A 23903-nucleotide genomic window follows, 5' to 3' on the forward strand; every position below is an offset into this window, starting at 1 on the left:
AACTTTACGAAAGGTTTCCTTTTGTGTATGTTGGAATGTGGTTGGTTTAGTGTCTCCTTTGAGACCAGCCCACGTGACTCTGGAATTTCTTGTCGTAAATAACTGTCACATAAAGCAGGATGTGGCCGACTTCAGGGCGGCCAAAATGGTGAATTATGTAAACAACGAAGGTCCTTTTTTACTCACGTTCTGGTCTTTTGCTCCGAACGTGTTAAGAGTCAGGAATTCACTAGTATGGACAGATGACTGAAATACCATCAGCTCATTAGTGTTACAACCTTTTAAATTTCAGGTGATCCACAGGCCGGGTGTACAGATGGCTGTGGCTGACTTCCTCTCCAGTCGGGCGGTGGGGTATGTGGCGAGGGGGGCGTGGTTTAGCGGAATCTGCAACGGGAGAGAGACGAGGGAGCAGAGCGAGGCGTAAGTAGGTCAAGTGCAAATAACGAACACGTGTGTTTGATTGCAGTAATTGGCGTGGAGAGACCGGATATAAGCCGAGTCACCACAGAGAGGGCCCTATTTTAACGATCTGAAACGCAAGTTTCAAAGCGCAAGTAAGTTTGTGGGCGGGTCTCGGCGCTGTTGCTATTTTCCCGGCGGGATAAATGGCTCTTGCGCCCGGCGCAAATCTAAAATGGGTTGGTCTGAAGTAGCTTCATTATTCATAGGTGTGGTTTGGGCGTAACGTGAAATAAACCAATCAGAGCGTCATCCAACATTCCCTTTAAAAGCAGGTGCGCAAGTTCCATTATGGATTGCTATTATTATGGCGTATTTACCAGGCGCACGCCAGGAGCGGTTCACAGCCGAGGAGACTGATGTTCTTGTAAGAGCAGTGAAAGACAGAGAAGTTGTGTTGTATGGCGATGGGAGAAACCCACCCAAAATAGCGTCGGTTAAACAGGCGTGGGAGGAAATAGCCACAATTGTTTCATCGATTTTTTTTCCTGGTTCTTGACGGACAAACCAATTTGTCAGATGTCCTTATATACATATATGACCTCAAACAGGTCTGATCCTTAATTACTACAATTAGCCTGAATAATTTGTAAGCTAGATTTATGCCTATTTTTTCACATCTTCGTGGCACACCACAATGATTTCCGTCATCTCATGTGTTAATATTTTTTTAGTGTAACAATTTATGATTTTCAAAAATAACTGTTGCATCTGTGTAGATTACATGAGCAAAGTGTATGCGCGTTGTGCACGCTATACATTATGGTCAAGCATGCGCCCTTAAAATAGCATAATGAACAACGCGCAACGCGCCACTGACTTTAGACTAGGTTTTTTCTGGTCAGTGGCGCAGTTGTTTAATGGAACAGCAAAATAGCACCAGGGATTGTTTGCGCCGGAACACGCCTCCTTTTTTGCGCTGAACCGCCCAGGGAGCGCAAGTTCATTCACTAGTTTAGCGACGTGCTTCTGTGGAGGGAAAAGCGTGCAAAATAGGAATGACACATGCGTCGGTGTGCAAAGTCAATTGCGCTGGGTGCAAGATAGGGCCCAGAGAGAGAGAGAGAAACACGCTGGGACCTCCTGCTGCACTGGGAAGACTTAAGCCGTGAACTTAAAGTGATTGACAGTGATTGAGCAGTATTGTGCTGATTTTGCCAAGAGGGCATCGTTATTTGTTTTTGTATGCTGAATAAACAAGCGTCCCAGCAACAAGCCGACCCCTGCCTTCTTCCTTCCTATTAAGACTGTGTTGAACCTTGTTACACCATTGTTAATTAAAACTAACATATCTCACGCGGGAGTACCATGTTTTTGACAGTTTTCTGACGGGTGCATCTATGAATTATGACACTCAGCGTCTACCATCTCTCCTGCCCATGAATTTATGATGACACGGGGCAACCCTTGCTCAGCTTCCCACCTATTGAACAAGTTCATTCATAGAACAAGGATGACACCTAGCGGTCACTCAACACAGATTTCTTTCACACGGTCCCCTTTATAAATCCAATTTGACATAATACAAAGCATTCACTTTGAACCAGAAAACTTTCTCGGACGGCTCTCCAAGACATTTGCTTACCAAGACAATGGATAAAAGTGAGTATTTTATAATTTCATGTTATCTGATGGTAGTGATATTTAAATACTATTAATTAATCAAAGCATGTTATGCTATTTTTACAGTCTATGGTGTCTTTAAACCATATTACATTTCATTCCTGTAATTTTTGTAACACCAATGAGCGGATGGTATTCAACCATCTGTTCCATATTAATGAATCCTGACCCTTTTGACACATTCTACACCCAAAGACCAGAACGTGAGTTAAAGAAAAAACAAGGACTTTCGTTTTACAACCCTCTTACAACATAACTCACCACCCTGGGCGCCGCCATGACGGCAACGTCCTGGCGGGGATGAGAGTTATAACACCTTGGAGACTATCCAGAGATGCGATATCGAACTTCAAAAGGGAAGACAAACACCCCCCCTTTTTGATCGCACATTCCAGTGAAACAGACGCACACACATTCATGAGACTCACATACATTCACAAACAGGCTCAAGCATTTTTTGGCTAGCCCATGGAATTTTTTTACTTAAACTACCTCTAAATGTATTTTAATGTCTCCCTTTTTGTGCTCAAATGTATGTATGCCGCATAGTGGAATATATGAATGTTAAGGTGTGTTTAATGCAAACTTTATATGCATTTAGTTAAGAATAACTCTGTATCTCTGTATACGCGATTGGTAAAATCATAGTTCTTGGTGTCTGTATAATCGTAAAAACACGACTGTAATGAATCTTGATAGCAAATTACAAAAAGATGCATTGTTTCAGAGGAACGATCTTGCTTAAGAAAAATGTTTAACTTTGACATCGCCATAAATTAGACCAGTGGGCGGAGATCAGCAAACAAAGAAGATTTTTCCCGCCTTAGTTTGTTTACACTTCATTGGCTCATACTGAAACAAAAGGTGTAAACCTAGATTTACGTAAAAGCTCAGGGAAACCTGTATTCTGGGCATTCTGCCAGAGAGAAAAGAGGATTCCCAGCTTTGCAACCGGACTTCAAGAAGTTCTCCGTTTATTCTTCTTTACTTTTCGTTTCATTCTAGTTTTTCTTTATTGTCTTCTGATATTTGACTTCGTTCAATTGCCTTCACGAGCCAAACGAACTTAAGTCTAGTCATCTTTTGGCAAAGTTTACCTTCGCGTTAACCATCGAGCTCGCGCATCATCTGCTCTGGAAAGAACCACGCTGAGGCCGCACGGACCGGACAATTTGAGCGCAGCTACACACAAGAGCCTGATCAAAGCAAGTTCTTTCTTATATCGCAACTAAAATTGCTGTTTAAGGTTGTCTAGGCTATTCCATGTTTGTGAAATTATTCAATGACTTGGGGTCTCTTGCAAAGTTAACTGTTTGAAATTGTCACTTTCACTTTCTCTCCCTCTCTCTCTCTCTTTATCTCTCTCTCTCATTTATCTCATTATTATTCTTGTTCGTTTACCTTGTTTAAATTGTATTTTCGTTTTGCTATATACTCATATTTACTCCGTGTGAACCGTAGTTATGTACTCTTTAGTCTGTTTTTATTAAATCCTATAATTTGCTTGAATTGAATTGTTTTATTGCTCATTGAGATCGAAGTCCCTGAATCGTGTGATCTATGCTACGAGCTTTGTTTTATATTAATTAATTTCAGTAATCTTAGTAGTACAGACACAGAAAATATTGTTTTTCCTGATCAGAAGATTAATATTTCTTGGAGTTTGTAAGAAGGGTATTTTTATTGAATTTTGATAAGGAAGTCTAGCTTCCAGTTCGCTGGACGAACAGATTGTCTAGAGTAACTTAAATTAATTCCAGTAAAGGTTACCTTTAAATGATTAAATATTCCCTCTTTGGGTAATTTAATATTTGTAAGCAATAAGCACGTTATATTCATAGACTCATGAATATTCACTTCATTTGACTTAATTATTCCCCAGAAAGTGATTGTTGCTACATTTTCTTCAAGTTTTTGCTGTCTTATTTTATCTGATGGTAGTGATATTTAAATACTATTAATTGTTCAAACTATGTAATACAATTTTTACAGTCTTTTAAACCATATTACATTTCATTCCTGTAATTTTCTTCATGTTATGCATCTGTATTTTATCTGCTGCTTTATCTCATCTGCTGATAGAGATATTTTAACACTATATTCATGAATTATGTGTTATTTGACTTAAAGAGCTACACAGATGGGAAATCAAAAATTACCTGTATTACAGTGTATGATGTAGCTGTCCGTCTGTGTAAACAATGTGCAAAGTAATTAAACCAAAAAGTACACAATTTATAAAGTTATTGGCTTCTAAAGTAAGGAGTCGACTCTGAATCGCTGAAACGAGTCGTTATAGATTTCAAATCTTTTGCCCATCTCTATGTACGTCACTAGGAACACTTTGCATAATAAACGCAGCCTACCTTCTTGGGAGAAACGGAACTCTGACCTGCCCCACCCCCCCACACAGACGCTCTGGTTGGTGTGATAGCATCATGTCGAGGCAACAGTGTGTTTTTAATTGTAAAGGCAAGTTTGTTTTATTTTCACTGCCAAAGAATGAAGATCAGAAGAATCGATGGCTAAAATTCATTTTTACCAAAATACCAGAGCAGTACAACAAATCCCTTTTGTTGTGTTCACAACATTTCACTGATGACTGCTTTTCTAATCAGTGAATACAAGGCGGGATTTTCAAAGCGTTTGGCTATAAAAGAGGGTTCATTACAAACTTTATTTAGACCAACAAGCATCTCCGAATCACAACGCGAAGTATGATTATGAAGTTATGTGTTTGTTTTCTCCCGAGCGTCTTATCAGTATGTGTGCTGTCTGCAGACTTTGTCTGCGCTGATCTTCATTTACAAACACGTCATTAAAATGAAGTGTAACAAGTGCTGCTAACAGATATTCTGTGATAAAGTAATCCATATGAAAACAACGCGATGTCCGTTTTTCACGTCTCCCTTCATTATATCTAATGTGACCACGCTGAACGCGCTATTCAGATTCAAACTGAAGCGCGCGGCTTGAATACACACACACAGAAGAAAAAGCAGACTGTTCAATGTGTTTAATATGTCAGTTGACCAATCAGAACACAGTATGCTACCGAAAGGTGGGGTTTAAGGAAACTGAATCTTTTGAACAGCTTCGCGCGAACCGTTTGGGGATCTCTGAGAATTGAGGTAATTTTAAAATGATATTTTGACAAAATGACAATGTTTTTTAACCTTGGATGGACTTAAACCTATTATACGGGACTTATAAACAGTGATAGGAAGCTTAGAATTTTCATCTTACTGGCTCTTTAATATCGACACATCTAATGTCCCAATCACCGCCAGACTGTTGTATGAAAAAATACTTTTATTTTGAAAATATGACGACATCCTGTTGAAAATACTTTTATTTTGAAAAGACAATGACGTCCGGTTGACACCTGCTTAGCTTTCCCTGCTTCAATTCACTTCACTATGTATAGGATTTCAGAAAAAATTCTGCGTCCATTAAATCGACGTTTTGCCATCGCGTTATCCGTTTGTCATCTATGAACACGACATCGTGGGGGTGTAAAGCGCTCCCGGTTAGGAATGCACGGTTCTATCTTAACACCATTTTCCCGATTGCTAACTGCTTTTAGTGAAATGGCTTCCTCCTGTGGATTTTTGATGATATGATGGTGAAATGGCTCCCTCTGGTGAGTCAGGGTAAAATGACAGTGAAAATTGTGCCATCTGCGGTGGTTTAATGTTATGACACAGTGTTATAGTGAAAATTGTGCCATCTGCGGAGGTTTAATGTTATGACACACTGTTATAGTGAAAATTGAGCCATTCTGCTTGCGGTTTAATGTTATGACATCATGATTTCTTTGTTACAGTCTATCTGTGCGTGTGTGTGTGTGTATGTGTGCTCCATTAAACTAGCAAATAAAACCCTCTCCATGTGTTTTAAATCATAACAGGTTTTTTATTTTTTATCTCAGGTTCAAATATTGAGCAGCAAGCCTTTGACGGGATTAATACACGTATGTATTAACTATTCTTATAATTATATATATATATATATATATATATATATATATATATATATATATATATATATATATATATATATATAATTTTTTTTTTTTCTTTTTTTTTTTCTCACAGCGACCGCGATTGATCCAGACAGCGCAGCTGATGGTAAAACAAGATCCATCTCCAACATTTTTATGAGAAATCAAATTTTATTTTTTTAGATTTTATACAATTTATCACCCAACCCGGCTTCCAGACTGTTATCGATCTCACGCAAGATGCCGACGAAGATCCTACTGTCAACGTAACAGACAAACCTCACATGCTACATGATTCCACTCCGGCGCACGTCTAGAATCCAATAGGATCTGGCGGCGAACCACTTCCTGGACCCAGCGATGAACCAGCAAGAAAGAAGCCTAGAAAAACGAATCGCCCCACCTCTCCGGTCTGTCCTGGACCAGGCGACGAACCACCAAGAAAGACTTATCGTTTTACAGCGGTGGTCCGACCTGAACCGAACGGCGAACTACCAAGAAAGGCTTATCGTTTTACCCCGGCGATCAGTCCTGAGAGCTCTCCAGAGAGGAAAACTCTTTTGTGTGACACCACCGAATAACCTGGCGACCAGTCCTGAGACCGCGCTGTTTTATGGTAAGACTATCTACATTATTTGCATTTAAACTTCGACGGAGTCAAACCACTAAGATTTTTTATTTTTACACCCAGCAGACTCGAGTAGAAGCCATAAGGATGACGTGACTACCTGGGGCACGTCTCAAATCGATGCTTGGGACCAGAGTTCTTGGACGAGCGAGCGTGACGAGGTGTCAGCCACCAATGTGGGTCAAACACCATATCCTTCTCGCTCACCGTCGTCGGAAGTAGAAGTGGAAAAAGTGCCGGCGCCTCAGCCGGTTGATGAACCATTCGATGATCTGCCTCCGATTCTAGCCCACTAATTCGATAGAATCATTTGGTCAAAAGTTTCGCGACGCTCAGGTTGACATAAACAACAAATACATCGAACTCCGTGATGTACAAGATGATATTAACAACAAATTGATTGCGTTGCGCAACGAGTCTCGTGAGAGACAAATCGAAACCCATAGCAGATTAGACATGCTGCACAGCGAGCTCCGAGCGTATCACCTCGAGACACGCAGTCGATTCGGTGCTCAGGATCGCTTTATTCAGGATCTGGCCAATGAAATATTCCATCGCGTCAATGCTATGAGATCAACGATTGATCAGCAGTTTGATAGAAATGATCGTATAGTGAGTTAATACCAACGGGAATTGATGCTCATTTTGCATCACCTTATTCTCACAATCGTAGATGAGACCACAGAGTCAAATTGAATATAAATGTATTCCGAGTAATTCTTATATCGCCCGTTTATTGTAATATTTAATCTATACTTTGTTTACATATAACCTGATATTTCATGTAATTCTTATATCTCACGTCTGCTATGATTTTTTTTATATTTCATGTATACTTTGTTTACATATAATCCGATATTTCATTTATACTTCGATTTTGTAACAAGTCATATATGCTTTTTATATTCAGATTTTGTAATAGTTCATTTATTTATTTTTTTATACTATATGAAATGTATAGTTCATGTATGCTTGTTTTAACTCTATCATTTTGTAATAGTACGAGTTTTGGTCTGAAATCTAAAAATGGATGGGTCAGACGACTTATATCAATCAGACCAGTCCTCCACAGAACTAATGCCGGACGAGATCGAAATGCTAAGTATACTGCCGGACTCATTAGAACAGTATTTGTTTAATCTAGAATCCCCTGCTATTTTGGGTCATTTTGAATTAGCCGTAAATTCAAATATGAATTTGCTTGATCCTCTGCTAAGCCTAGACAACGATCCCGTTGTTCAACACGGCGGTGTTTTAAACAGCCCACCGGCAGCACTCCGTCGGTAATGATACTTCGCAACCATCCACATCAGGTAATGTCGACCCTACTACACAGACTCGATTAAGCCATACAGACATTGAGAGGTTGATTCGCGAGGGTGGGGACGTTAATGGATATCATGCTTTACCACGACCTTGTTTCAATAGCGTGACATTGAGAAGGACTACGAATCTGAGAGAGATTAACGCTACAGATTTGGCCTCTTACCACATCCGCTTACACGACAAGCTTACTGGAATTGTGAATTTCGCTAGGGAATTTGACACAAATTCTCCGGTGATCAATATCACATTGACGGCTCCCAGTTTACAGACGCCCATAAGTGGGATTTTAACCCACGGTAATAATTACGACGTGGATGGGTTTATGGATCAAATTGAAAGAGTTTTACAGAGCAACGACTAGTTACTATCTGACCAAACCGTAGAATTTAAAGCTTCTGTAGCCATGTGTAACAGAAATGAGTCGAACCAGACAAATTAAAGAGTCTATCAAAGCTGTATGCATTGAAACACGAGAGCTGAATTCCTCAGGAAGTCATAAATCAGTTCTAGTGCCACAAGAACCAAGCAAGATAACCAACCAACCAACTTGTTCACACAACAGCTTTCAACATTAACACCAATAGAACAATTATTTACAATTTTAATTCAAAGAAGAAGATTGTCAAATTTATTGTTCGTAATTGAAATGCAACGCTGGACATCACATGAAAACCCATGAGAGTACTGCACAAGTCCCATTAGCGTTTAGTCGGCTTTTAGTCCCTAGCTGCTGCTATTGGCCATGTCTGTTTCTAGGCTCTAGCTATGCTTCTAGCCATGCTGTGTAGTCATCACTGTTCTTTGAGCACGGTTCCAGCATGGCTGCCTGCTGCTACTATGCCACGATGAGAAGGAACACAACCTAGTCTCGTCAAACTTTATTTCTTTTCTTTTCCGTTTGAGAGTTTCATGTTCTGAGTTAAGTTTTGTAACGTCGACCTCGTCTGCGCGTTTGAACTCCAACCAGCCACACAACTCCAGCTTCAGCCAACGCCCAAGCACGGGCTCCCCAAGACGTCACTTCCAGCCAATCAGCGACACTGGGATACCCCTTTCAACGGGAGTCCCTTTCACGGCAAACGAAGGCAACGTATTCCCAGATATTTGTTGTGCTGGTGTATCTAATATAATTTTAACCCCATTGAGAAACTCAATGCGAGCGCTAATTATGTGATTGATGGTTGTTCATGTTTATGCAATTTAACGTATTGCTGTGAACTTGGGATTCCATATTTCCATTCTCTTAAACTCATCTTTCCCTAACTTTCGACCTTCCTGCAACTTGTGTGAATGTGTGTGTGCGTGCGTTTATGTGTTAGATTAGTTTATATGTCTTAGATTTATCTAATAAAGCCTTATTCATATTGAAAAGAGAAGTATCTTGTGTTTGTGCTTACAAGTTAATTTCTTAAACTGCCGATCTTGTTACTGTGTTAATTAATAGTGTTTTCACTATAGTTTGGATATTAGTATCCAGCGCAGATTTGATGTTAAACGGCTAGTTCACTGAATCGCAGAGCGTCTCAGTGATCAGCCGTGAAACAGTGATTCTGTTCAAATCCCCTTTAAAATCTTAAATGATTCCCTTTGAGCTAAATTGACCTGTTTCCCTTACACATGAACAGACAAGGCGGCGGTCATCGTCGGAAACTCATGGACTTGGCTGTTGATGAAGTGATAAAAAGGAAAAAGACGAGTTTATTTCGCCCGACCAATATTTCAAATAATTTGTGCTTCTCCATCGGTCTCGCCCGTTTTCTTAACCCCCAACACCCCGAGAGTGAGTTAGAAAAACTGGCTACCATCATCCAAAGGCATTCATCGGTTCAACTAGTGTGTCCATTTTGCTACATATTTTACAGCATTCGCAGACAGCATCGATGTAAGCATGCCTGCAACATCTGTTTCGATGCGGAATGTTACAGGTTCCCTGTAAGAATCATACATTCCCCGATTCCGGTCAGGAATACCCCGCCTGTGATATGATCAAATACTGCAAACTATGTAACAGATTTTACAGCGTTAAACCAGGCAGCGAGAAAACCAAACACACATGCGCCCCAGACAAATGTGTGCATTGTCGAGAGCGTCTGATGGACGATGGGGCACATCAATGCTTCATACAACCTCTAGAGCCTAAGGAACCGTGTAAAAAATACATATTTTATGATTTTGAAACGCATTTGAAACGGTGAATTTTGTCTGTGCCCAGACATTCAAAGGTCAGAAATTTCCTGCCTACTGTACGGACTGCATCGCTAAGCTAATCAAACGTTTCAGACAACCCCGATACAAAGGCTACTGCTTCATCGCTCATTACGCCTCCAGATTTGACGCCTTTCTAATTCTGGAGTATTTTTGCAAAGCAGGGATCGTGCTTGAGGTCATAATGCAAGGGTGCAAACTACTTCTGATGTACGACGACGCATTTGCCCAACGATACATCGATACATTCGCTCTCACCAAAATGCCCGCGGCGTTATACTTGACGACGACTGAAAAAGGCAATTTCCCCAATCTTTTCAACAAGGTGGAAAATGAGAACTACGTCAGACCGTACCCTGACAAAAGGTTCTACAACTACGAGAACATGTCTGATAAAGACAGAGAAAAGTTTGACGCGTGGTACAGCACGGTGAAAGGCAACCTCTTTAACTTCAAGAAAGAACTGTACGCCTATGGCGTTAACGACGTCGTGTTATTGCGTGAAGGATGAGTGAAGTACAGGATGTCATTCCTACACTGCACCCAATTTGACCCTTTTGGGTTCACGACGATCGCCAGCTGCGCAATGGGGGTCTTCAAAACACATTATCTCATCAGATATTGCATAACAAAGCGTACATCCATCAGAATAAGTCCTACTCAAGCGGTTCGATCCAATGCCTCGAGTATATAAAAAAGACTCGAAACGTGGACATTCATCACGCCGTAAACCACGGCGAAGTATCGATCGGTAAGTACTTTTTAGATGGCTACTACGAGCAGGACGGCGTCAGGCACGGCTTAGAATACGAGGGGGTGCGTCTTCCATGGACACTGCTGTCACTTTGAAACCAATCAGGCGCTCCCCCTGTCCGGAGTACCCTACGAGGTTCTCAGGAACCAGTTTGACGATAAGGTTGAAATTCTCCGGAATGCATACGGTTTGCAAATCGAGGTTCTGTGGGAATGCAAATGGAATCGGATGAAAAAGATTGATCCCTCTGTGAAAGAATTTATGGCCGATTATTCCGCCCCTGAGAGATTGAATCCGCGGAGGCCGAAACCAACGCCTATAAACTATACCACAAAGTGAGCGGCGATGAGAAAATAAGATATCTGGATCTCACCAGTCTGTACCCTTTCTGTCAGGCCAGGAAAAGCTACCCGATCGGACACCCCAAAAATCATTTTCGCAGATTTTGAACCGATTGAAAATTATTACAGACTTATCAAAGCCACGTGTACCCTCCCCGCAACTTACTGCACGGCGTCCTCCCTTTCAGATCTGGAGGAAAACTCACGTTTCCGCTATGTAGAACCTTCGCTCAACACCAAAACCAGACCTCGAGCTGTACCCACACGGACCAGGAAAGATCACTCTTGGGCTGTTGGGTCAGTATCGAGCTTTTAAAAGCCATCGAGAGTTTGATCCTGTTTAAAAATCCTCGGGACGTCCTTCAAGTGGCGATGCTAGGTCGTCAAATGTACCCCGGAAACACAAAATACTTTATGGAGTGTTATCACAAAGCTGTCGACCGACCTTTCGGCTATCTAATGATAGACTATAAAGCAAAAACTCTGGAGCAGTACCGTCTCAGAACAGGATTGCTTTCAGACCGTCAAGTGGTTTATATCCCGAAAAAAAGAAGAGCGTGATAACCATGTCCCCCAGACTTTGTAAGCATCTGCCGGTGTTAAAACCGCTACATAATGCTACTCTTAAACAACGACGCCTTATTTTACAATCAGCGTCCGACAAATTCATTTTAGCGCTCTGCGAAGTGGCTCTAAACATCCTCTATGGCGTCATTCAGCAGGCAACAGTACCAAAAACTGAAAAAGCGGATATTAAATTTGTAGCCAATAAAAAAAATTGGCATAGCGGCCAAGAAACAAGTCTTCAACCAGAAGGGAGGGTTCCTGTTACCGCTCCTCAGCGTCACCGTGCCGTTTCTCACGAGTTTGATAGCGAATCGTTAGGATGGAGTATGCCGAAAAGATGTATTTAGTCTCTCACCATCAACTGGATAAGCTCAAGAGTGAAAATGTTCGCGAGAACATTCAACAGACCGTGGAGAGCGATTTGGATGCCGCCATAAGAAATATATTTTACACCGCGCCGATTTGAATCCTTACGAAAAAGTCAAACTTTACAGCCATACCCTGAACAGGTTTTTGACCATCGTTAAACAAGGGGATCGTGAGAGCGCTGTTTTAACGCTTTCGTTACCCGATCTTGATCCCGGTCATGAAGATGAATCGCCAACTGCCGCTAACGTTGAAGACGGTAAAGTCGAGGAGGCTGTCGTCGATGAAGTTCTGAAGAATGTACCATTGAGAAGTGTGAAAAACAGCAGATACATATTAGACAAGATGTCTAAAGCTAAAGGACAAAGCTCGTGGAACGAATCTGGGGAGTTTGTGTTCAGAGGTAAAGCCGTACAAGGTTCCAACATGGTCGATTTGTAAACAAATGTTACGGCCCCGCAAAACATTAGGGATGAACGGAGACCTCCAGGATGTCGAAAAAACAAGCGGTCCCCTCTCAGGCTAAATAAACGGCTAACCAATGTTCGCCCGGCAATCGAGCAGGGTGGGTATTAACGAGGCAGAATGACGGTAAGATCCTCAATGGTTTTTTGGGTAGTTAATCGCTCGGTAGAACCCCGAGAAAATGAGTCCCGCATGCTATTTTATCCACGATAGCTTTGAGTTGTAGCGTGTTCATCTCTCAGTAGTGATCGATCAGTACCTGTCTGCGGTTAGACACTTCAATGAGGCTGTCCAATACAGCGTAAATTATTAAATTAATGGTATTAATGATAGCGCTTGTCTGAAACGAGCTTCGACTCTGATGTTCCCGGGCTTGATGAGGGAAATGTGCTGATTGCAGTCCTCGTCCGGCGTCAGGTTAAATGCATAGAGCGTGAATCTGTTCAGGAAATCATTCCTGCCGATACAGAGCGGTCGATTTTTTTAAGGTGTCTCCCGGTCGTCATCGCCAGCTGATAATATTCGCGCACCGCCAAACCTGCATTGAAATTAGGCTGTAGAGGCTTGGCGGGAAATTGATGACCTTCCACGTAAACTGCTAGGAATTCCAGATTGTAATGTTTGAACGCGAATGGATTTTTCTCGTAGGAACCGGTGAATGTGTCGTTATCGACCAAACTGATAGACTTTGGCAGCGTTCCTAAAAAGAGATTTTCTTGATTGGAAACGAGAGAGCTGGCGGGTATGGAGAACAATTTTAGACAGACCCTATCGATGGGGTACTTGGCTGTGGTCGAGAGCAGCGTCTGGGCGTGAGCCATTCTCACCGGGGGTGATACGGAAACTTTTTTGACAAATAGGGACGCCGCCGCTATATGTAATTTGTAAGCCATGTCGTCGGACCTCATCAGACAGAATTCATCCTTTGCCCGTATTAACCGTAATTTTAAATCCAAGCCATTAATTAAAAGTTTCTCTTGAAAGAATATATCACTGTGTATGGGGGCAAGCAGTTCCACCTCACTGCTTTGGCTGGTGTAGAGCAATCTCTTCGTAAACCCCTCGTTACGGCCTGCGGGGTCATGTACATCCATGTGACCGGCCGTGTCTTTGTGAAACAGCCCGGCGGTGAAAATAGTTTCCAGCGTATCTTTACCGTAGTTGAGCAGACTTTCGATGGTGCAGCGATACGGATGAGTTCCGGAGCTCTGAGATATCTGGCGGTCGCCGAGGGTTACGTCGACCTGTGAAAACATGGTAGCTGCCAGGTAATTTATCGGCCCAACCTTAGCCGGGTGAGCAATAACTTCTCCGTCAGGCCCCATGATTTTCACCGATAAAGCATCGTGTTATTAAGATCCAAATAATCGTCGCCGTTGCCGGCGATAAAAAAATGAAACGGTGCAGAGTCTCATATGGCCGATAATGGGGCTACTTCTAAATAGCCGTTTTTCTCAATAACGGTCTGCGTCAGCGGGACCGTAAATAGTGAAGTGAAAGTGAAGTTACATTCAGCCAAGTATGGTGACCCATACTCAGAATTTGGGCTCTGCATTTAACACAGAGCAGTGAACACACACACACTGTGAACACACACCCGGAGCAGTGGGCAGCCATTTATGCTGTGGTGCCCGGGGAGCAGTTGGGGGTTCAATGCCTTGCTCAAGGGCACCTAAGTCATGGTATTGAAGGTGGAGAGAGATCTGTACATGCACTTCCCCCGCCCACAATTCCTGCCGGCCCGGGACTCGAACTCACAACCTTTCGATTGTGAGTCAGACACTCTAACCATTAGGCAACGACTTCCCCTAAATAGGTCCAACTCGGACTTGATGCACTCCCCTGACATGCGGTGCAATAACGCCATGTTAGAAAATGGTTTTTGTGGCTCTCTTGATTGACGCCTTTCGACTAACAGCCATCTTACGCTTTCAGCGTACGACTGAGCGTTTATTTGGTCCAAGTGTTGTTTTCTTCTTTCCCCACTGACCAAGCCTCCTCACAGCCGGTGGTTTAGAGATCCTCTTACGCCCCATGACCATCAGACTGGATCCGTTTTGAGCTTTATCGTTATGAGATTGTGTCAATACGTTTGAGACGACGTCGGATACTATATTTTTACCTCCGAGAGGTTTTAACGTTGTTCCTAAAATAGTGGCTAGTCTCCCTCAAAAACTCATCGAAATGTTGGGTTTCGCGGTCAGAATCACCTTGTTTTTTAATTCGTCGTGACTCAATACGGCCGCTGGTGCGATAAGTTGATTTATAGCACGCAGGATTGTACGAATGTTTGCGTAGTACCCACCGCTTATGTGTAATTTCGTAATTACAGAAAAAACGATAGCCAAAGGCTCCTCACGCCGTCATTCAGATCGTTCCAGACACTTTGTAAAATAGAGACCAGTCTTTTTCAGAAAATACCAGCCTGAAACTCACCGAGGCCGTCAGCCATAGTCAGACTATCCGCCATCCTGTTGCTCAGCCCCGCATCTGCCGATTGAGGGGAGGATAAACCATCCATGCTCATGTAGCTCATGTGTATAATTTATAATTAATAATTATAATAATAATAATAATTCCTTACATTTATATAGCGCTTTTCTAGGCACTCAAAGCGCTTTACATAGACAGGGGGTATCTCCTCATCCACCACCAGTGTGCAGCATCCACCTGGATGATGCGACGGCAGCCATATTGCGCCAGAACGCCCACCACACACCAGCTTACTGGTGGAGAGGAGACAGGGTGATGAAGCCAATCAGCGGATATGGGGATTGTTAGGAGGCCATGATGGTCAGAGGCCAATGGGCGGATTGAGCCAGGATGCCAAGGTCACACCTCTACTCTTTTCGAAAGACATCCTTGGATTTTTAATGTCCACAGAGAGTCAGGACCTCAGTTTAATGTCTCATCCGAAGGACGGTGCTTGTTGACAGTATAGTGTCCCCATCACTACACTGGGGCACTAGGACCCACACAGACCACAGGGTGAGCACCCCCTGCTGGCCTCACTAGCACCTCTTCCAGCAGCAACCTAGTTTTCTCAGGAGGTCTCCCATCCAGGTACTGACCAGGCTCAGCCCTGCTTAGCTTCAGTGGGCAACCGGTCTTGGGCTCCAGGGTGATATGGCTGCCGGTTATATGTTTCCCTTTCTGGTGTGCATGTAGAACACACCTGTGGCGAGTGGGGCGGGGCCGAGAGGCGTGGGAACGAGGAGTGAGGCCAGGTGTAGTGATTGGAGATGAGCTACACCTGCGCCCCACCGACTGTATCGAGTCCCACGTAGGAGATGGAAGGATATAAAACTGGAGCGACTATAGTGAAGGACGAGAGAGGACCAGGCCTGGGACATATTTTATGTTTTGGTTTTTATTTGCGCGCACCAGTTGTCCGCGAGGGGCTGGTGTGCTGTTTTGTGTTTATTTTGAATATTAAAGTTATTTGATTGTGCGCCGGTTCCCGCCTCCTTCTTCCCGATATATATGGAGTTCTAATATTATTACAGTGGTGCCGAAGCCCGGGAGAGGAAGGGACGCGCTGCTGAAGATCCCTCGCCGCTGTGGTGAATCCGCTGTGCCCACGAGCTGGCGAGGTATGTGCCGCCTTGGACGGCCGAGGCGGTGGGCTGGAGCGAGTTGCCGGGGACGGGCAAGCTCTCTGCCGGCCGCCACGATATGGAGGGGCGGCTGCCGTCCGTGAGGGAGCGGTGGAGTCGGCGCCATTTGCCAGGGGGCCGGAGCCTGCTGCCTCCGCGATGGAATCCAGAGGGGCAGGGAACGGGGGACTCCTGCCGACTGCCCAAAACCGGAGGAGCTGTCGCCGTCCATCGGGCGGCGGAGGAGTGTTGTGCCGTCCGCTGAGGGCCGTCCAGTGCCACTGCCAGGCACCGCGGAGGAGATCACCCAGCTGGTGGAGGGTCAAGCAGCAGTGCGTCTGGGAACCGGATTTTTTTTTTTTCCCTCTCTCCCCTCTCTCGTCTCTGTCGCTCCTCCTTCCATCTCCTTTTCTCTCGCCTCATCTGTCCTACCCCCAGGTTCCCGCAGGTCCCCGTGAGCGGTACCCCCCGGAGGGAGGGGGGGGTGTAGAGCGCAGTCTCGGGAGTACCCCCCGGCCTGCGAGGGGCGATGGGGGTATGTGGCGAGTGGGGCGGGGCCGAGAGGCGGGGCCGAGAGGCTAATATTATTACAACACCGATCCCATTTATATACTGCTCATGAACGTAATGGGAGTGGGACACACACACACACACATAACCATATAACCGGGACAAAGTTCAAACAACCGGCAAATATCTTCTGTCAAAACCAAATGATCGATGCATGGGGATGGTTCGTATACCGTAAAACCACCCGTCAAAAACTATGAATTAGAACTAACTAGGTCAATAGGGTAAAAGCTTCTGTCAAAACCACATGATCGATGCGTGGGGAGGGGTCATAGGTTAACCCATGAACTCATTCGGAAAGTTCAACCCATCCATCATAAGGTTACCGGAAGTTCAACCTGTCAAAGGTCAAAGTCGTAAATCATCATGACACAATGTGCATTATAAGAACTACTGTCGCGCTGTAAACACTGTGTACGAACACAAGGATGACTTTTTAAAATGTTTTCAGATCATCAGAGACTCAGGGAACTTTGATAACTCAACTGTCAGAGAGGCAGTGGGTTTTGTGAGGATGCTTGAAGACGAGGCTTTCTGTGTTTTCCTTGCATTGTTTCACAAGATCATGCCAAATGTAGACATGCTATTCAATCAGCTGCAGAAGAGGCTGCTGCTGTTGTTAGAAAGATTCGTTGTTAATTTTTTTATTTAATTTTTTTTATAAAAATGTATTTCTTTATTATAATTTATTTTGACCAGGGACTCAATTTAGGGTTGGGTATCGTTTGAATTTTATCGATTCCAATAAGATAAAAAATCCAATATAAAAAAAAAAAAAAATAAGACAAACATTTAGATGTCAAACAAGTATTCTGTCTTTTTACAAAGCATTCTGTTGCAGCTGAATAACATGATCAAAAATCAGCAGCCTACAAAACACTGCAAGAGGAATTTTGCCTGTGCTTTTAAAAAAAATGCCATAGCAAAAACAACTAGATTAATATAAATTTCAAATATTAAAGTGTTAAGTCAATTCAAGTCGAGTCACCTTAATTTATATAGCACTTTAAACAAAATACATTGCGTCAAAGCAACTGAACAACATTCATTAGCAAAACAGTGTGTCAGTAATGCAAAATGACAGTTAAAAGGCAGTTCATCATTGAATTCAGTGATGTCAGACTCTGTTCAGTTTAAATAGTGTCTGTGCATTTATTTGCAATCAAGTCTACGATATTGCTGTAGATGAAGTGACCCCAACTAAGCAAGCCAGAGGAGACAGCGGCAAGGAACCGAAACTCCATAGGTGACAGAATGGAGAAAAAAACCTTGGGAGAAACCAGGCTCAGTTGGGGGGCCAGTTCTCCTCTGGACAGACGAAACCAGTAGTTCAATTCCAGGCTGCAGCAAAGTCAGATTGTGCAGAAGAATCATCTGTTTCCTGTGGTCTTGTCCTGATGGTCATCTGAGACAAGGTCTTTACAGGGAATCTGTATCTGCGTCTAGTTGTCCTGGACGCAATGTATTTTGTTTAAAGCGCTATATAAATAAAGGTGACTTGACTTGATTTGACTTAAAGACCATGTTGCAGGTTAACCACCACTTTCGATTAATGGGTACATAAATCACGCAAGATATGTATATCATTTTTAAAATGTCTCAAAAATGGTCTTAAAGACCTATTTTTTAAGTTTTTGGTATTAACGTTGTTTTTTACGCAACTCTGTGATGACGTCACGTTGGGGAGAAGTCAAGGAAAGGTAGCCTCAGCCTAGTATGATGCCGCCTTCCAGGCAACGCGTAACCCATGTTTTTCCAACCTTAAACCGCGTTCACAGGGGTGGTGTTAGCGCAGTGGATAAGACACACGTCTGTGGTGTGGGAGACCCGGGTTCGAATCCACTGTGAGATACCAATGTGTCCCTGAGCAAGACACTTAACCCCTAGTTGCTCCAGAGGCGTGCGACCTCTGACATATATAGCAATTGTAAGTCGCTTTGGATAAAAGCGTCAGCTAAATGAATAAATGTAAATGTAAACCGTGAAAGTGCACTGGAACGGCAATCAAACCCGTGACTTCCCACCCGTGAACGCGTTTCTCGTACGAGATTTATGTACTCCGAGTTCCTAGGTCACACAGAATGCGAAACAACGATGACAGCCCCTACAAATAATAATACTGCCTACGGATGCAGTGTTTATGCAAGTGGTACACGTTGGAAAAACGATGTTAGGTCAATGTAACGTTGCAATAAAATAAGTAATCTAGTTACAATTCCTTGCGCTCAGAAAGTTTGGCGGAACTTGCCTGGAACGATACAAAGTCATTAGTAGTGGTATGATATAGTGATCACGAGCTCAAAAACCTGCCTGGAACGCAGCATCAGAACTATAGCGACTGACTGGGATGAGGAAGAGGTGGTAAGAACCAACATGTGCGATGGCCGACAGCCGTGTAATTTCGATCGAGCTAGTCGTAAGAGGGCAAATGAGGAATTGCCAAGAACTGATGTCCGTAAAAGCCTATGCATGGTCTGAGGAAATTGAGTGGAGAGTTGGTGAAGTGCCCTGGTGAGTTGCTATCATTTTTATATATATATATATATATATATATATATATATATATATATATATATATATATATATACAGTATTGTTCAAAATAATAGCAGTACAATGTGACTAACCAGAATAATCAAGGTTTTTAGTATATTTTTTTATTGCTACGTGGCAAACAAGTTACCAGTAGGTTCAGTAGATTCTCAGAAAACAAATGAGACCCAGCATTCATGATATGCACGCTCTTAAGGCTGTGCAATTGGGCAATTAGTTGAATTAGTTGAAAGGGGTGTGTTCAAAAAAATAGCAGTGTGGCATTCAATCACTGAGGTCATCAATTTTGTGAAGAAACAGGTGTGAATCAGGTGGCCCCTATTTAAGGATGAAGCCAACACTTGTTGAACATGCATTTGAAAGCTGAGGAAAATGGGTCGTTCAAGACATTGTTCAGAAGAACAGCGTACTTTGATTAAAAAGTTGATTAGAGAGGAGAAAACCTATAAAGAGGTGCAAAAAATGATAGGCTGTTCAGCTAAAATGATCTCCAATGCCTTAAAATGGAGAGCAAAACCAGAGAGACGTGGAAGAAAACGGAAGACAACCATCAAAATGGATAGAAGAATAACCAGAATGGCAAAGGCTCAGCCAATGATCACCTCCAGGATGATCAAAGACAGTCTGGAGTTACCTGTAAGTACTGTGACAGTTAGAAGACGTCTGTGTGAAGCTAATCTATTTTCAAGAATCCCCCGCAAAGTCCCTCTGTTAAAAAAAAGGCATGTGCAGAAGAGGTTACAATTTGCCAAAGAACACATCAACTGGCCTAAAGAGAAATGGAGGAACATTTTGTGGACTGATGAGAGTAAAATTTTTCTTTTTGGGTCCAAGGGCCACAGGCAGTTTGTGAGACGACCCCCAAACTCTGAATTCAAGCCACAGTACACAGTGAAGACATTGAAGCATGGAGGTGCAAGCATCATGATATGGGCATGTTTCTCCTACTATGGTGTTGGGCCTATTTATCGCATACCAGGGATCATGGATCAGTTTGCATATGTTAAAATACTTGAAGAGGTCATGTTGCCCTATGCTGAAGAGGACATGCCCTTGAAATGGTTGTTTCAACAAGACAATGACCCAAAACACACTAGTAAACGGGCAAAGTCTTGGTTCCAAACCAACAAAATTAATGTTATGGAGTGGCCAGCCCAATCTCCAGACCTTAATCCAATTGAGAACTTGTGGGGTGATATCAAAAATGCTGTTTCTGAAGCAAAACCAAGAAATGTGAATGAATTGTGGAATGTTGTTAAAGAATCATGGAGTGGAATAACAGCTGAGAGGTGCCACAAGTTGGTTGACTCCATGCCACACAGATGTCAAGCAGTTTTAAAAAACTGTGGTCATACAACTAAATATTAGTTTAGTGATTCACAGGATTGCTAAATCCCAGAAAAAAAAAAATGTTTGTACAAAATAGTTTTGAGTTTGTACAGTCAAAGGTAGACACTGCTATTTTTTTGAACACACCCCTTTCAACTAATTGCCCAATTGCACAGCCTTAAGAGCGTGCATATCATGAATGCTGGGTCTTGTTTGTTTTCTGACAATCTACTGAACCTACTGGTAACTTGTTTGCCACGTAGCAATAAAAAATATACTAAAAACCTTGATTATTCTGGTTAGTCACATTGTACTGCTATTATTTTGAACAATACTGTATATCAGAGATGGGACCAAGTCACACATGTTCAAGTTTCAAGTAAGTCTCAAGTCTTAACCTTCAAGTCTCAAGTAAGTCCCAAGTATTTTTTTCTTGGGCAAGTCAAGTAAAGTCAAGTCACAAGCTATGTCAAGTCAAGTCCAAGTCAAGTCACCTTAATATTGTTATTTTACCTGCAGAATCTGATCTTAATAAAGTTAAAAGACAAGATATAAGTAACTGTCAGTAAATTAAAATAATTAATTTGCATTGTAAATACTCATGTTCAGTAAAATACATCATGGAATCAAACAAAATTGTAACTTCCTAAAATTATTTATTTTTCACTTCTGCCAACAGTGTTTGAAATGTTTTACATTTTCAACATTGACTCCATAAAACAAATAACAGCTAAACATCCAACAGACTCCTCTCTGAACACCTCTCTCTCTCTCTCTCTCTCTCTCTCAAACACAGTTTACATACAACATTAAACTGTTACATTTCTCCTCTCTCTCTCTCTCTCTCTCTCTCTCTCTCTCTCTCTCACACTCACACACACACACACACACACACTCTCTCTCTCTCTCTCTCTCTCTCTCTCTCTCAGAGAATAGAATATAAATATGACGTATTTTCAGTTGTTTCATACTTTTTTGTTATGTACAGCACAGACCAAAAGTTTGGACACACCTTCTCATTCAAAGAGTTTTCTTTATTTTTTCTGACTATGAAAATTGTAGATTCACACTGAAGGCATCAAAACTATGAATTGACACATGTGGAATTATATAAATAACAAAAAAGTGTGAAACAACCAAAAATATGTAATATTCTTGGTTCTTCAAAGTAGCCACTTTTTGCTTTGATGACTGCTTTGCACACTCTTGGCATTCCCTTGATGAGCTTCAAGAGGTAGTCACCTGAAATGGTCTTCCAACAGTCTTGAAGGAGTTCCCCCGAGAGATGCTTAGTACTTGTTGGCCCTTTTGCCTTCTGTCTGCGGTCCAGCTCACCCCTAAACCATCTCGATTGGGTTCAGGTCCGGTGACTGTGGAGGCCAGGTCATCTGGAGCAGCACCCCATCACTCTCCTTCTTGGTCAAATAGCCCTTGATGCCTTCAGTGTGAATCTACAATTTTAATAGTCATGAAAATAAAGAAAACTCTTTGAATGAGAAGGTGTGTCCTAACTTTTGGTCTGTACTGTACATAACAAAAAAGTATGAAACAACTTAAAATACGTCATATTTATATTCTGTACTGTATATATATATATATATATATATATATATATATATATATATATATATATATGCACTTCTCATGATTGGGTAATCGCGGCAGCTACATTTGTTTTTCTGATTAATTGTTTTGCTCTATGAGAAAGACAAGGTAACAAAATATTCGGGGCTTATGCCCCCTTAGCCCAGCCCTAGCGCCACCCCTGGAATGCGTTTTTTTGACGGCCTGCTAGCGGATCATTAGGGGCCGTTCACATCACGTCTTTTGCGCGCGCAAGTTCGTTATTTCCAATGTAGGCGCGCGGTATGCGCGCTCATAATGATAGCAACGCGCGCGCGTCGCACCGCATCGGGTTAAAAACATCTAAACTTTTCACAATGCCGCAAGCGCACCGCAGGTCATGTGACAATAACTAACCAATCAGCTTCATCCTTTCCCGTATCAACGTTGAAAACTCAGCTAAGATGAAGGAACAGCTGTTCATAGCTGTATATGGATTGCCATTTTGAAACGAATTTAGTAGCAGAGTTACTGCGAGCGATTTTTAGTGCTGCAAATCCATTTATCCTTTGCTGAAATTTCCGCGTCTTCATTGAGAGAGAGCGTGTCATGGATGCTTAGCAACGACAGACGCCCCAGGAGCACTTCTGTCCGAGCGCTTTGGAAAGAAGTAGAAAGCGGCGCGACTAGCGTTTTCCACGCGTTTTTAGGCGCGAACTATTGAAGACAAAAGCGATGACCCTCTGGTACCTCTCAGGCTGACATGTTGATGTGATGTGATATCTGATTTAAGTGGGCGTGGTGTGTGTAAGGTAGAGAGGGCATGACTGATGATTGTGTCCTGATCCAGTCACGACGCTATTCTCAGCCTGCGCTCCAGCTGAGTAATCAACTCTATTTAAAAAAATAATTTATATATTTTATATTCAAACTGAAAACATGATGTGATTAACACTCAAGTCATTCAAGTCATCGTGTCTCAAGTCAAGTCAAGTCCCGAGTCTTTAACTTCCAAGTCCGAGTCAAGTCTCAAGTCCTAAAAATAGCGACTCGAGTCAACTCGAGTCCAAGTCACCAAGTCACAAGTCCCCATGTCTGCTGTATATATATATATTATTTTATTTATTTTTTACTGTCATTGAGTAGCACTGAGTGAAAAAAACGTTAGTTCAGATAAGTACCGGTAACCTTTGTCATAGTGTCGTACTACTGGTAAATTTGTCTTTTTTCATCTAGAAATAAAAGGCATCATGCTAGCTATATGGATGTTTCTAAGCGTTTATCTCTTCCTCCGGTGAAAATGTTGTTGCATACGTAGCCGCGTGTGTGTCGCTGTGTTTGGCAGGTGCTTGTGTGGGCGGTGCTGCCCCATGGAAACTGCGCTAAAAAGCTTGTGCTGTAGGGGAAGTGAGTGTGGGAAACACTGGGTCGCTGTTGGTCGATATCTCTCTGTCTGTCTATCTATCTATAAATGTAGTCTATATATGTATTTATCTATTAATCTATAATCTGCATACTCTCGTCTACTACTCGTCTCAATGCTCTCAAGGCGG

At 42.5% G+C, this 23903-nt stretch overlaps 1 long non-coding RNA gene across 2 annotated transcripts; it reads left to right on the forward strand.

The window, feature by feature from the left end:
• The first annotated feature begins 5527 nt into the window (after positions 1-5527).
• Positions 5528-9469, forward strand: LOC127972600 (uncharacterized). Of its 2 annotated transcripts, none has more exons than XR_008157124.1 (4): positions 5528-5728; positions 6017-6058; positions 6183-6704; positions 6780-9469. It is a non-coding gene; the product is annotated as an uncharacterized LOC127972600 (long non-coding RNA). The 2 variants fall into 2 exon arrangements; XR_008157123.1 differs by having other exon boundaries at positions 6783-9469.
• Positions 9470-23903: the final 14434 nt, after the last annotated feature.

Source organism: Carassius gibelio, chromosome B15, assembly GCF_023724105.1.
Source record: "Carassius gibelio isolate Cgi1373 ecotype wild population from Czech Republic chromosome B15, carGib1.2-hapl.c, whole genome shotgun sequence".
In the NCBI taxonomy this organism is placed as follows: Eukaryota; Metazoa; Chordata; class Actinopteri; order Cypriniformes; family Cyprinidae; genus Carassius; species Carassius gibelio.